The sequence below is a fragment of the Macrobrachium nipponense genome, chromosome 47 (assembly GCF_015104395.2).
Source record: "Macrobrachium nipponense isolate FS-2020 chromosome 47, ASM1510439v2, whole genome shotgun sequence".
NCBI lineage: Eukaryota > Metazoa > Arthropoda > Malacostraca > Decapoda > Palaemonidae > Macrobrachium > Macrobrachium nipponense.
In genome coordinates this window covers 12,558,678-12,571,820 of record NC_087222.1, presented here as the reverse complement: position 1 = coordinate 12,571,820, position 13,143 = coordinate 12,558,678, and the positions used below count along the sequence as shown (strand labels likewise).

Here is a 13,143-nt window from a genome sequence, read left to right as displayed (position 1 = left end):
CATAAGTTCAAAAGGCGAAAGTCATTTGCCTTCTAGAGACCTAGGTCCCTGAAGGCAAGACACTCTCATAGTAGTTGAATCTCAGCTAAGGAGAAACAACACTGTGCCGTAGAAGACGAAGGTAGACAATGAATGCAACCTACGTCTTCCAGCTGAATCGATAGAAGGAATCTCAAGATTCTGAACCTGTGCTTACAAATGACTGAAAACGCTAACCGCTATTTCATTGCTGTCCGGTGAGAAGTCATAGTTGCAATGAAAGCGGGGCGTTCTTCAGTAATGAAAACACAGGGGAGTACTGCCTGAAGAACTGCTTCTCATGGGCTGAACGTTTGGAAGTAGAGCTGGCAGGTCTGGGAGTAGGCGATGTCTTTACATCTGCTAATCCGGGGTGAACAATGAACAATTACGAGATATTTTGAGGACAAACTCAGATTCCGCAAAAATCATTCGCATTATCACAGTGCGATGCAGCAAGAGACTATTACAGAATTCTGTTACCGTGCGGTAAACAGAAAGATGAAAGTCGAAGAGATATCTCTGTTGTAAATTCTCGCAATACTGAAGGCGATGACTTCGAGCGTCACGGCAGTAGATGGTCATTCAAGTATGCGAGAGTCCCCGTTAATCAGAGACTTAAGTCCGTGATTGTTGGGCAGAGATATGGTTGGTATTCAATCAAAGCAGGGGAGAAAGACATAACCAACCGTGCATCTCGAAGTGGCAGCTGGTACTGAGTTGCCTCGGGCAATTCAATACGCAGTAGCTGTCGCTGACTCGTCATCCTGAGTTGCCAGGTAATCCATTCCACAAAGGAATGCGTTCGGCTAGAACCACCGAGCATAAAAAGATATGCTCGAGCAATTATATTTAGGCGAAACGAATTTCGGTAAATACAAAAGCTGAAATGGTGTTGTCGTGACAAAACCATAAGTATATAAAATTGAAACTGGAAACTCCTGGGAGGTTGCAGGCAACCCCAAGTTGCAGTTCAATTAGAATACTCCTCGTCTAAGTCGCAATCCGTAGAGTAACTAGGATATGCGCCTACCCCTCGGACAATTCAACTGCTTAGCAGAATCATGTCGCGAGGTTAATATACGTAGTATATTTGTAGGATTCTGAGCAACGATCTCCATCCTAAATTCTTTTCCTTCAAGAAAACAAGATAAGGATTGGAGATTGACCACCTTCGATCTCTAACAAAGAGAGTGAAGGAGAAGTCTTCCCCGAAGGAAAGCTTCAATGGTGAACAGAATACCGAAGACGATAGTTCAAGCCAAACTGGATGTTCCTGTCCGTTCTCTCTATTCCAGGGTTGGCCGCCTACTGTGAGATATCTTCCTTCGGCGGCAGTCTTCTTCGGTAACAATTATCGGGAATACTCGTCTAACTCCCTTTGGACAGTGGTCTCGCCTATGTGTGCTAGAAATTCCGCAGAATTCTAAGCACCCAGCGAAACCCCCACCACCGGATTCGTTAAACGAAATACGGTTCTTGGTGGTCCTCCTCGATTTCCCGTAAAAGGAAATAGAACTGGAGAGATGGTGCAGGGGTCCCCCCCTCCTCCACCACCGGGGTTACGTCAGGTAGGACCCAAAGGTCCCCCCGGTAGCGCAGTCCCCAATCATGGGATCCTACAGAGAAGTCTCTGTAGGATCTTACCCCTATCCCTCGTAGCCGTAAGGAGAGAGGGAATGGGGGAGGAAATGGATATTGCTCACCTTTCCAGCGGAACTAGCAGTTGGAGACGAGAGTAGGAACAGCCATCCCACCTTGCGGCGATGGCCTTCCTGCCCCCCCCCCCCCCCCACCCCCCCCCTTCCCCGCCCGAGGAGGGTTACGAACTCATACTGTAGGTAAGCATCTGCCACCACTGTGAACGTCGTCTGGGTGGGGCTGATCGACACCTGACAGGAGAGCCAAAACTGTCCTCTGGTGCCAACGATCGGGGGGTGGGGACCTCTTCCCAGCATCAGCCTGTGGCCGGTCAGAGACCGTCACATCTACCCGGGCTATCAGCTGGTAACTGCGAGAGCGGCCGCTGGTCTGGCGAGAGTCAACTGAGCGGCTCTCACCAACCTACTGCTCCGTGCCGCGGTCCTGGCACCGAGCGAGCTCTGGCGCCAGAACTTTGGCTGCACGGTCTCCCGCGGAGACCCGTACACTCGGGAACTCTCGCGAACGAAGGACCGAGCCGGTACCTGCGGCGTAGCTGGCAGCGCCGCTAACGCCAAGCGAGGAAGTATCAGTGGTAGCCGATACTCCCCTGGTCCCCGTCTTCTTCTTCCTTGTGGAAGAAGAGACGGTCCCTGTTCTCGAAAGAGCAGGAGGACCAGCAGTAGGACCCCCCCCGTCCCACTAGAGTGAGACGGGCCCTTAGAAGTTCCCGAAGGAGCCTTCTTAGGGGGGAACCCGGGTTACCAGCTGGTCGCTGCGAGAGCGGCCGCTGGCCTGGCGGAGAGTCACCTGAGCGGCTCCTCACCAGCCTTCTGCTCCGTGCCGCGGTCTTGGTGCCGAGCGAACTCTGGCGCCGAAACTTTGGCTGCACGGTCTCCCGAGGGAGAGCGTACACTCGGAATCTCTCGCAACGAGAGACCAAGCCAGAACCTGGCGTAGCGGCATCGCCGCTGGTACCAGGCGAGGAAGTACCAGTGGTAACCGGTACTCCTCTGGTCCCCGCCTCTCTTCCTTGCGGAAGGGGAGACGGGCCCCGCTCCCGAAGGAGCAGGAGGACCAGCAGAAGGACGGTGACGGGCCCTTAGAAGTTCCCGAAGGAGACTTCTTGGGGGGGGGGGGGGGGATGCAGCCTTCTCCTCTTCGGCTTGTGGGGCCTTAGAAGTCGAAGGGGAAGAGGCAGCAGCAGACGATGAAGAAGAAGACGACACCTTCCTCCTCTTCTTCCTCTTCCTCGTCAGCTCACGCCAGGACAGTCGTCAGGTCCTCCATCCAGGCCGGAGCCGAAGCAACACGGCCCGACTGCACCTGTTCGGAAGGACCTGGGACTGGGGAAGACGCACCGCGTCAGGACCAGCGTGGACAGGGGCAGGACCAGCGTGGACAGGGGCAGTAACAGCAGGATGGCGGCCGTACAGCAACCAGCTCTGGAGCAGAAGGGACAGCCAAGCTAGCAGTGGGAACCACTTAGCGGCAGGTACGGCAGGTACAGCAGGCTACGGTTACGGCCGGCCCAGCCATCGCCTCGTAGAATCGTCGGCAGCCAGCGGGGAACCTGGGTACTGGCGGCGGGGTCCAGGGGCGAGCTCTTAGGTGCACGAAGTCTGGGGAAGAACACGAAGAACCCAGGTGGCGGCGGCATACCCCCCGCCCCCCCCCCCCCCCCCCCCCCTCGGTACGGCGGCGACGGCCGCCCTTGAAACAGCGGTAGATGGCGTCACCGACACAGTGTGAGGATTCTACACCAGAAGGGGGGGAAGCGGCAGCGAGGTTCAAGATCGTGGTGGTGGTAGTGGTAACCGCTCCATGAGTCACCGCCCCAGACCCCGTCAGACATTGAAGCAGCCCCTGGATGCTAGGCACGCCCTGTCTCCCTAGCGGCCCACACCTGTCCAAGGTCGTCTCCCACGGATGTAGAACCTGCGGTAGCACAGACAGATTAATGAAAGGGGTTCCCTCACGTACGGGGGGGGATACATGCCCCACCCCGAATGCACGGAAGACCCCAAATACAAAATTATGACGGGGCACCGAGCGCCCTCCTCCACGGCAAGGAGAAGGACCCGGAAACCACCCCTACCCCCACCCCCGAAGGGGAAGGAGTCAACGAAGGGGCTGAGCGGGGGGCAGGAAAGAAGACGAAGAATCGGAGAGCTTTCCGACGACTTCCTGGCAGACCTTCGCTTCCCCCACAGCCGTGACAATAATGTGAAAATGAAACAGGATACTGCACTTGCGATTCACTTTCACACAACATAAAGGGGAAGGATCAATCACGGGAAAGAGCGGAACCTTGATCCAAAATGAAAATGATGCAATATAATAATATATGAAAATGAAAAAGAATACCGCACTTGCGATTTCACTTTCACACAAAATTAACAGGAGAAGGATCAAATCCCGGGTAAGAGGGGAACTTGATCCAAAAATATAATGCTATCATAAAAAGTATATGAAAATGGGAAGGATCAATTCCCGGGTAAGAGCGGAAATTGATCCAAAATGAAAATTGATGCAATTAAATAATAAATGATAATGAAAAAGAATACTGCAATTGAGATTCCACTTCCATTGCATCTATTATACAAAAAAAAGAGGCTTGTGCCGAGCGCCTTCACGCTCTCGGCAACGAATGCACAGGGCAAAAATATAATGAAAGGAGTACTTACATTTTAATTACACACTTTCGCCCAAAATACATGACTCTGTGCGAGCGCGCTCCCGCCCTCGGCACCAAGACATAATTCAAGGGTATCAATTTCATGAAAAGAACGGAAACCGCCTCATCTACGGCGATAGCTCCATCTTGACCCCTAATTAAGTAATGAAAATGAAAACAGAGCACTTACAGTTTCATTTTCAACTCAAACAAACCGTTATTAGAAAACACATATAAAAACAAAGCATACTGATGATGAAGCGGGCAGAGAGCGATGACGATCGCGTCCTTCACACCCGCGGCCAAAGCAAAGTGATTCTTCACCTCTCAGGCGCGCGGCGCGCACACTGTCGGACAAGCAGTTAACTACCGTTCTCCCCTTGTTCGAAGCTTACGACCGTTCCAGCTGCCGCTAGCTACTTCCTATTGTTAAAGGACCGAGGGTTTGTATTCGTGTCGGAACAAATCATAAAGAATGTCTTCCAACCACTACTTTTTTTAAGGAAACTACAATTTTTGGTAGAAGAAGAAGAAGTGTACACTAGATAATTATTTAAATAAATAGTGAAATGTCAGTAGAAGGTCATGAATTGCATAAATATTTTTACATATTCATGATTATTATTTGAAAATATTCGATGTTGAAAAAGTAACAAATTCTTGACTCAAATATCAATAGTTTTGCTTGTGAATAGTACCGACGGCATTCTTCACACTCTTCAATTGTTTATCAGTGTTGCCAATTGATATGTGTTTACCCTCCAAACTGGGGAAGACTTACACAAAACCAGGGAAATAAATTACATTAGCGTATCTATTTGTAGTATATATACATATTAGAGCAATTTTATCATTATTGCAATACTATGACAACTAGAATTTATGGAAACATTTGTAAATGCATCAGCGTATTCGAAGCTCCACTAGATTGGCAACGATGAGTCATTTCGATGTCATCTGCTTGTATGTACTTCAGAAATATCTGTAATTTTTCGGGGTTAATTTGGTTGCAAAAAAGGGATAATAGACATGAATTAAATAACATTTTGAAATAACAAAGTAAAGTTAAACTAAATAATGAGTAAAGTAAACAATTAAGGGAATAAAGCTTTGCACCTCATAAATCGTGTACTCTTGCGCTGCCCGTAACTATGTTTGTGGAGTGAGCGCTTAGGAACCAAGAACAGCAATGTAGTTCAAGTGCAATTTGGAGTGAATTAAGACTAAAACATGTATAATTACAATCAAATAAGCCTTGTGGAGTTTCATTGTGATGGTAGTAAGGATAAAATCACCAATTACAAAGTAAAAATGAATTTCAGTTCAAACCATGACCCCGGGAATAAAAAGTTTCATACTTTCACTGATATAGGCAACAAAATGTTGTTTTATTGTGATGATTACAACTGCAATCTTGAGTAAGATCAATAAACGTTACATATATATGCTAACATTGTTCAAATAAAAAAAGGGGAGTGCTGGGTAAGGCTGGGAAAGATGGTGGCTTGGCTGTGGTTACAAACGGCACGTCATGCGGTTGCCGCCATATTGGATTTCAAAACTGCCTTGTAAACATATTTCACGAAGACTTCACGTGCTTATTTTAGTTTGTATGGTGCTTTCATATTTCACATTATGTTGACGCAACTTCAATCTTTTGAATGGTATGCTTAAAGATGTAATTGTATTCTTGTTTCACCAATTAAATATCGAGTGAAAAAGGCTGAGCCACGTGATGACGATGGCTTCCACTGCAGTGTTTCCCCCAGTATGGACGGTACTGATTACCCGTGTAGGTTAGGCTACATTCGAGATGTCATTTTCCCAAGAATCGATGGGTTTTTTGAGAATACCTGTAAAAAGAAATGACAAAAAACTGGAGAAAGCCACAATTTACACCAGTCATTTTGTAGCATAAATTCTCCTCTACTCTCGTCTTTTAACCAATTGAAAAAGTAAACTAGGACATAGGGCTATAGGGTTATAGATTAAATTGCCGTACCTAAACTTTCCGTGAAATCATTAATAAATCATACAGTATCACTGAACCAGACACTCTCAGCATAAAGTAGGCCAGGATACAGGATACAGGCATCCTGTAGCCTACAGTAATGAGATCCTACAGAAACTTAGGTATAGCCTAATCTTAACATTAGCCTTTGAGTGAATCTTTGAGATATCATCATAAAACACAGTAATTCATTTCATTTAGACAGTCTTAGGTTAAGACCCCACAGAAGGCTAAGGTCTAAAGGGTAACCTAGGAGTACTAACATGGGAGCCCTAACGTGACTTTAGAAGTTTATAAACATCTATAACTCACCGAAGCAAAGGTCGTCCATCTCATACTTACTTACTTACTTATGACTGATTGATTGACACTCTAGAGCTACGCCCAAGACACCACTTGCACACTTCATTCCTGTTTCTCACGGTCCTTTTAGACACACACTATTACACTATTTATCAGTTATATTTGCAACTGATCAACTACTATGCTTAATTATGAATTGTCTCGATGATTAAGACGGCAACTATTATAGAAGATAAAAGACGTTTGAATAGAAGTTAGGCAGCTAAGCTACTGAGGCAGTCAATGGCGTCAGTTTGTTGACATTTTGGGCGTCTTTTATTTGACAGTGTTTATGTTTGTGATTCTGGTTTAGAAGTGGTTTCGCTTGTTTTCATTCATTTTATAATAAGTTAATTGGTGGACAATTGTAAGCAATCGTTGGGAATAAAAACTAAAAATTTAGATAATTTACTAATGAACTGGATAATTTTATGGTAATTATTAAGGCAAATAATTAATTCAGGTTATGGCAGTTTGTTTACGTTTTGGGCGTCGTCTCCTCAGGACTTCTGGTTCGTGGTTTATGTTGAATTTGATGTTTTGATTCAAACCTAATTGATGAAAAAGGGAAAGGGTTTAGATGTAATCATTGGAGAAATAATAAAAAAAATATAGATAATTTGTTTATTTAATTAAGAGTTTTAAGATAAATGATGATAAGTACTGTCGCGAATTTTCTTCGACGACTAGTTAGGGACAGCGTGAGGACCAGATATTAAGACAGGTAGCTGGGTACTGATGATTTATTTATATTGTTGTTGTTTAAGATTAAGCAGCCCGTAGTGATTTATTTACAGACGAACTGGGTTGACATAGACAGGTGCGGACGGATAAGTAGTACAGACTCGCAACGGGAGCAGAAATGACTCTGAGACAGTAGATTTATGTTTTCTTACAAACATACATTTAAAGATAATAAGGCATACAAATAATGGAATTGCATGTGTTATTCATCGGCAGAAAGGCCGCGGAATGCTCTATAGAAGAATGGTAAAAGGAACAATCCTTACAAATATTCCCCCCCCCCCCACAAGACAATGATTATGGAATAATTATTGGATGAAAAATATCTTGGAGGCAGGAGGCGACCCTGTGTCCTTGTGACACTTGTTGTGGGGTGTAATCATATATATATATATATATATATATATATATAATATATATATATATATATATATATATATATATATATATATATATATATATATATAATATATATATATATATATATATATATATATATGTGTGTGTGTGTGTGTGTGTGTGTGTGTGTGTGTGTGTGTGACTGGTAAAAATGTTCTGTTACAACAGAATTCCATCTAATAAAAGGAGCCCATAAAAACACCAAAATGTAGAGAGAAAAGTACTATATTTCAGAGACTGCTGTCTCCTCTTCAGGTATATGAATGAGGAAAAGTTTACAGAAAAGGTGGTATTTATACAAAGAGATCCATCCACAGGTAAGCCAATTAGGTCAACCCTGCTGATAATCTTCCTTTAATCTTCTTAATCTTCTTAAGCGTTGGTTGAATGAAAATCTTGTCGATGACATCTGAATCCCATGCTCCTTTTAAGATGTTCATTTACCTGCCTCTCTTTATTAAGGCCGATTCCATCATTTGACTCTTGTACCGGCAGTTGCTGCTATAAATTATACGTGACAAATTCCAGTTTATTCTATGGTTATGTTTATTTATATGGTAGAAATGTCCAGCTTTTACAAAAAAAAATCTGGTCACATCATGATATTCTCCCTTAAAAGAGCCATAATCCAGCGACTTGAAGTATTGGTACAACCATATGCCATACAAGTTGGCATAATTGACACTATTTGAATGACAAATCACCTAAAACACGAGGCCAATACCGAGGACAAATACTCTACAATATGCGTGCTTTGCTGCATTTGTTATTGAGGCGACCGCCAGATGGCAACATAGTCGAATCCTGGCTAAATGGCACTATCCATTGAAGTAACTTGGCGCTAATTTCAAATTAAATTGTAAAAAAAATGTTTTTTTTTTTACATTATTTTGAACTATTTTTGGGGTGCTTTTACATCAATATTGTGGTTGGTTTTTATTATTTTTTATGTTTGTATGTATTGGTATTTTTGGGGTATTTTTCGGTATTTTCCTACAAACTTTGATATTAATACTGATTTTGAGCTTTTTTCTATGTATTTCCATTGATATTGTTGATTATTATTATCTATGTTCGTATGTATTTTTGGTTTTTTTCGGAATTTTTTCGGCATTTTCCCGGTATTTTCCAGTAAACATAGACATTATTAATGATTTTGAAATGTTTTCTGTTTATTTACATGACTTAGAACCGTTTTATGATGTTTTTCCATTGATATTGTTATTGTTTTTTATCATTTTTTTATATTCGTCCGTATTTTTGGTATTTTTTTGGTATTTTCCTAAAAACTTACAAATCTGACACTTACACACACAAAAACTATGGTCTTTAGCTTTAAAGTGCAACAAACCCCATGTTAATACCTATTATAGTTACCGAGCTACAATATTTTAACTTTAACTTGCAATAACTCAATTTAAAAAAAAAATGGCGCTTAGCACCTTCTGGTTCTCGGCTACTAAGTCTGGTTCAACAAAATAATAATAATATACCATCTCCATCATAGTATTGTACATTCCTTTGCAATTCCTGCGTCACCATCTGTTCCATTATATTCATAGTGTTGTTTTATATCTTTTCCTCTTCTGTTGCATCTGCATAGACACATTCTTGTTCCTTGGCTTTGCTTCCTTTCCTCCTGTCACCAGAAGCTTGGATTCACTTTGGTTTTCGATTCTCTTATCTATTCTTCAGTTCCTTATTTCTGGAGCCTCCCTTTTTGCATTCGATTGGAATATTACTGTCTTTCCTGTAAAATTTTGTGCCTACTTTCTTGTTTTGATACTGTGTCAAATGCCATTTTAATTCCCTTGTTGATGAGATATCCTCCTTTTTTGCATAGGACTTCTCCTGCAGCTTGTTTAGTACAGAGATTGCTGCCTCTGTTATGAGTTTCCCTGGCATGAAACTGCAACTGCCAACTGTTGATTTTGACAGTTGTTGCCATTCTGAAGGTGGTTTTAGGAAATAACGCTTTACTATTCCTGATAGTCATGGACATGGAGGAGCTTTTCCAGTTTTCATCATCTTAAGACTATATCTGTTTTCGTCATTCCTCCTCATTCATTGTTCTATTCCAGACATTTCCTTTTTGACCCTGAGCCCAGCAGGGGGTAAGTACTGTCAGTGCACCTCACATGGTGCACTGTAGGCATTACCTAAGGTTCTTTGCAGCATCCCTTTGGTCTCTAGCTGCAACACCTTTGATTCCTTTTATTGTACCTCCATTCTTATTATCTTTCTTGGAACTTGCTTTCCACCCTTTCCTAACAATTGCTTCACAGTGTAACTGTGAGGCTTCCCTCCTGTTACACCTTCAAAACCTTTTTGCTCTCAAGTTCCTTTTCATCCCTGAATGACCCCATCATAGATCCAAGCTCTTGGCCTGCGTCCTAAACTTTATACTATTCCATTCCACTTTTGTCCCTCAGGAGTGTTAAGATTCTGATTACAGACTTCTAAATGAGGGTGTTGAACAAAGCCAAAGTTTGTTGTTTTTATTTTTAATGAATGATGCCAAAGTTCACGCTTTGTAATCATAAGAGGCTGAGGTCTAAATAATAACTTCAGCATGATTAGACAGTGTTCAGCGTGACAGGAGAACCTTTGGAATCTTAGCCACTCTTTTAGGGTGAGCGGAGATATTCCAGATGTTACATTTTAGGTGGTGAGATAATTTGCATAATGTTAATGTCATTATCTTTTTTTATCAAGATTGACGGTCATATTTAAGAGCATTTATCTCCAAGGAGTTTTATTTCTTTATCCCCTTTGATGCAGATCATGTTCTAGTTATTTCACAATAGCACTCACTTAATTATATGGTTCTGTGTGAGTGTATAAAGTGTCTTTTTTGAAACAAGAGAAAATGTTCGAATGGACATTGTTTTTGAGATAGTGGTTCAGGTTGATCATAACTGTACATGTGTACTATATTGTGCAATAGCTTTCAGATTAAGAGCCAACCACATTATATTACTCAAGTAAAGGACTGGTTGTGCAGACTAATTTCTTACATTTAGTTTTATTTTCAGCCTGAAATGGTTTTCTGTAATTTTCCTTTTACTTTTTGGTTTCATTATGCATTTTAAATATTGAAAGAATCTTATTCCATATATGTTTTGTTATCTAAGGTATCTTATTATACCAACTATTACAATCAGTACAGAGTTCGGGGTTCACCCCTCTCTTAATACTTTCTTGACTAGACTTTAACCTTTGCTTCTTTTTAGTCCTCCATTCCATTCTTTTATCTTTGGAATATTTCTCTCCAACTTCTTCCTCTGAGTCTACTTTTCATGCTGTATATAGCAGCTCTCTTGATCCCCCTTCTGCAGCGCTTTTTAGTTTGCTGTGATGACTGTGATCAATAAGATTTATCTCAAATTCTTCAGATATGCCTGCCGCCACTGCCTTCACACTAGAGTAAAGTTTAGTTCCCTCGGCCTTTGCAGTACTACCCTTCCAAATGTTTTTGACTTGATACTATGCCACATGGATTCTGAAGATTCCCGAGTATTTGGTATAGTCTCCTTTTCCTCCTCCACTTTTCATGGCAGTTTTCCTATATGTAGTTGCCTCATCATCAAGACTGCTTCTTTTGTTGCATGGTTAGAATTTTCTGTATATGGTAAATTTAATCTATATTATTTTGACTGAATCTAGCTTTAATAATCTAATATCAAAAGCATTAAAGTTACGTTTCCAAAAAGTTGCCGCTGACCACTTTATGCAGTAATTCTGTAGATGATATTTGTAACTTCTAATACAAGCCTTAAAAGCTTATTTATGACTATTTAATTCCTAATTATCATGAGTTATTTCATTGCTCTTAAACTTCTCTATTTCTCTTTTGGTCGTATTGGGCTACTTTCTCAGTTGGAGCCCTTGGACTTGTAGCAGTCTGCTTCTCCATAATAAGGTTGCAGCTTGGTTTGGAACAATAAGGGTATTAAAGTTATGAAGCTCTGTTCTCACACTTCAAGTCCTGTACCTTCCAGTGTCAGGCTTGCATATATTTGTAAGTGTTTACATAATAAAAATATGGAATGTTAGTCCATATATATAAAAGACTAAAACTAAAGAGGTCAACCAGATTGCTTGCAGGAATGTGATCAGACTAGAGACGCTAAAGATGACGTATACAATAAAAGTAGGCTAAGATAACATGCCGTCACCTATAGTCATTCATTTGTTTATAAACTCTAGTCCAAGCTCCCTGCTTGAGACAACTACCGCGACCTATAATTCAAACGGCCTACGTGATCTGTAGCGTGTCTCATTTGATTGTGTGTTCGTATGGAACTATGTCATCTGATTGTATGTTCATATGTTCGAGCTACTGCCTGTTCCTTTCCCTTTATGACTGGTAACCGAGATGGTAGTAAGGCAGAATAGAGTTAGCTATCGTCATTAGAAGACCTGTACCTCTTTACCTAAGCTTTATCATGTAGAGAGAATAGAATTAGCCATCATCATTGGCAGAAGCGATCAAGCTATCGTCATTAGAAGACTTGTACAATCATACCTGATCTTCACCATGTAAATTCAGAGAATATAAGTATTTTTGTACTTCGTGGTTTCTACTAGATCCTCACCTAATCACCGAATCATCATGAGTTTAACACATCGTCGTCATAAACAAGAAGATAATCCCGACTTCGTAAGTGATCTACAAACCCCAAGACACTCCATTGAATATGGAAGTGCAATACCAACCGACTTAGCGTAAGATTATCGCAAGTCTAACATTACCTCATAGGGCGCCTTATTATACAAGGCAACAGCCCTAAAATATTTACGTCAGCCAGAATATTGCTTGTTATTCATAACAGTGGTGGCTTTTACACTTTTTTTCCTCCAAAGACCCATTTCACCTCTTCACTATTGCTTCATCTGTCCTACCAGCATCCTCTACTTTGTTTTCATTCTCTTCATTCTGAATATTTCCGAAATAGTGCTTCAGTCATTCTAGTATCACCTGTTTCATCATTTATTTCTCCATTTTTATCCTTTATATATATAATTTCCATCACTCCTCAGCCACTTTTTCTCCTGAATACACCCACTCTTACATCTGCTTTTGAGGTTCTGATTCCATTCCTTCCAACTCCTCTTCGTAGCACATTTCACTTGCTTTTTAGCCTCTCTTCTCCTTCAAGAAATGCCTGTCATCTCCCCTATCTGTCGTCCGCCTGAACTCAACCTCCGTGTCTCTCTTTAAATCCTTTTCCCAATGTCTCTCTTCACACTTGTGATGCTGCTGCCTTTTGCATGTTGTCATTCACTAGTTTCAACCCAGTTGAAACTC

The 13,143-nt window shown here is 41.8% G+C and overlaps 1 protein-coding gene across 1 annotated transcript in view; it reads right to left on the bottom strand.

Moving 5' to 3' along the window:
• Positions 1-7,017, bottom strand: part of LOC135204717 (zinc finger protein OZF-like) — a 120,037-nt gene extending 113,020 nt beyond the window's left edge. Inside the window, exon 1 of the mRNA XM_064234869.1 lies at positions 6,694-7,017. The gene's annotated coding sequence lies outside the window, so the exon portion shown is untranslated. The remainder of the gene's footprint in view (positions 1-6,693) is intronic.
• Positions 7,018-13,143: the final 6,126 nt, after the last annotated feature.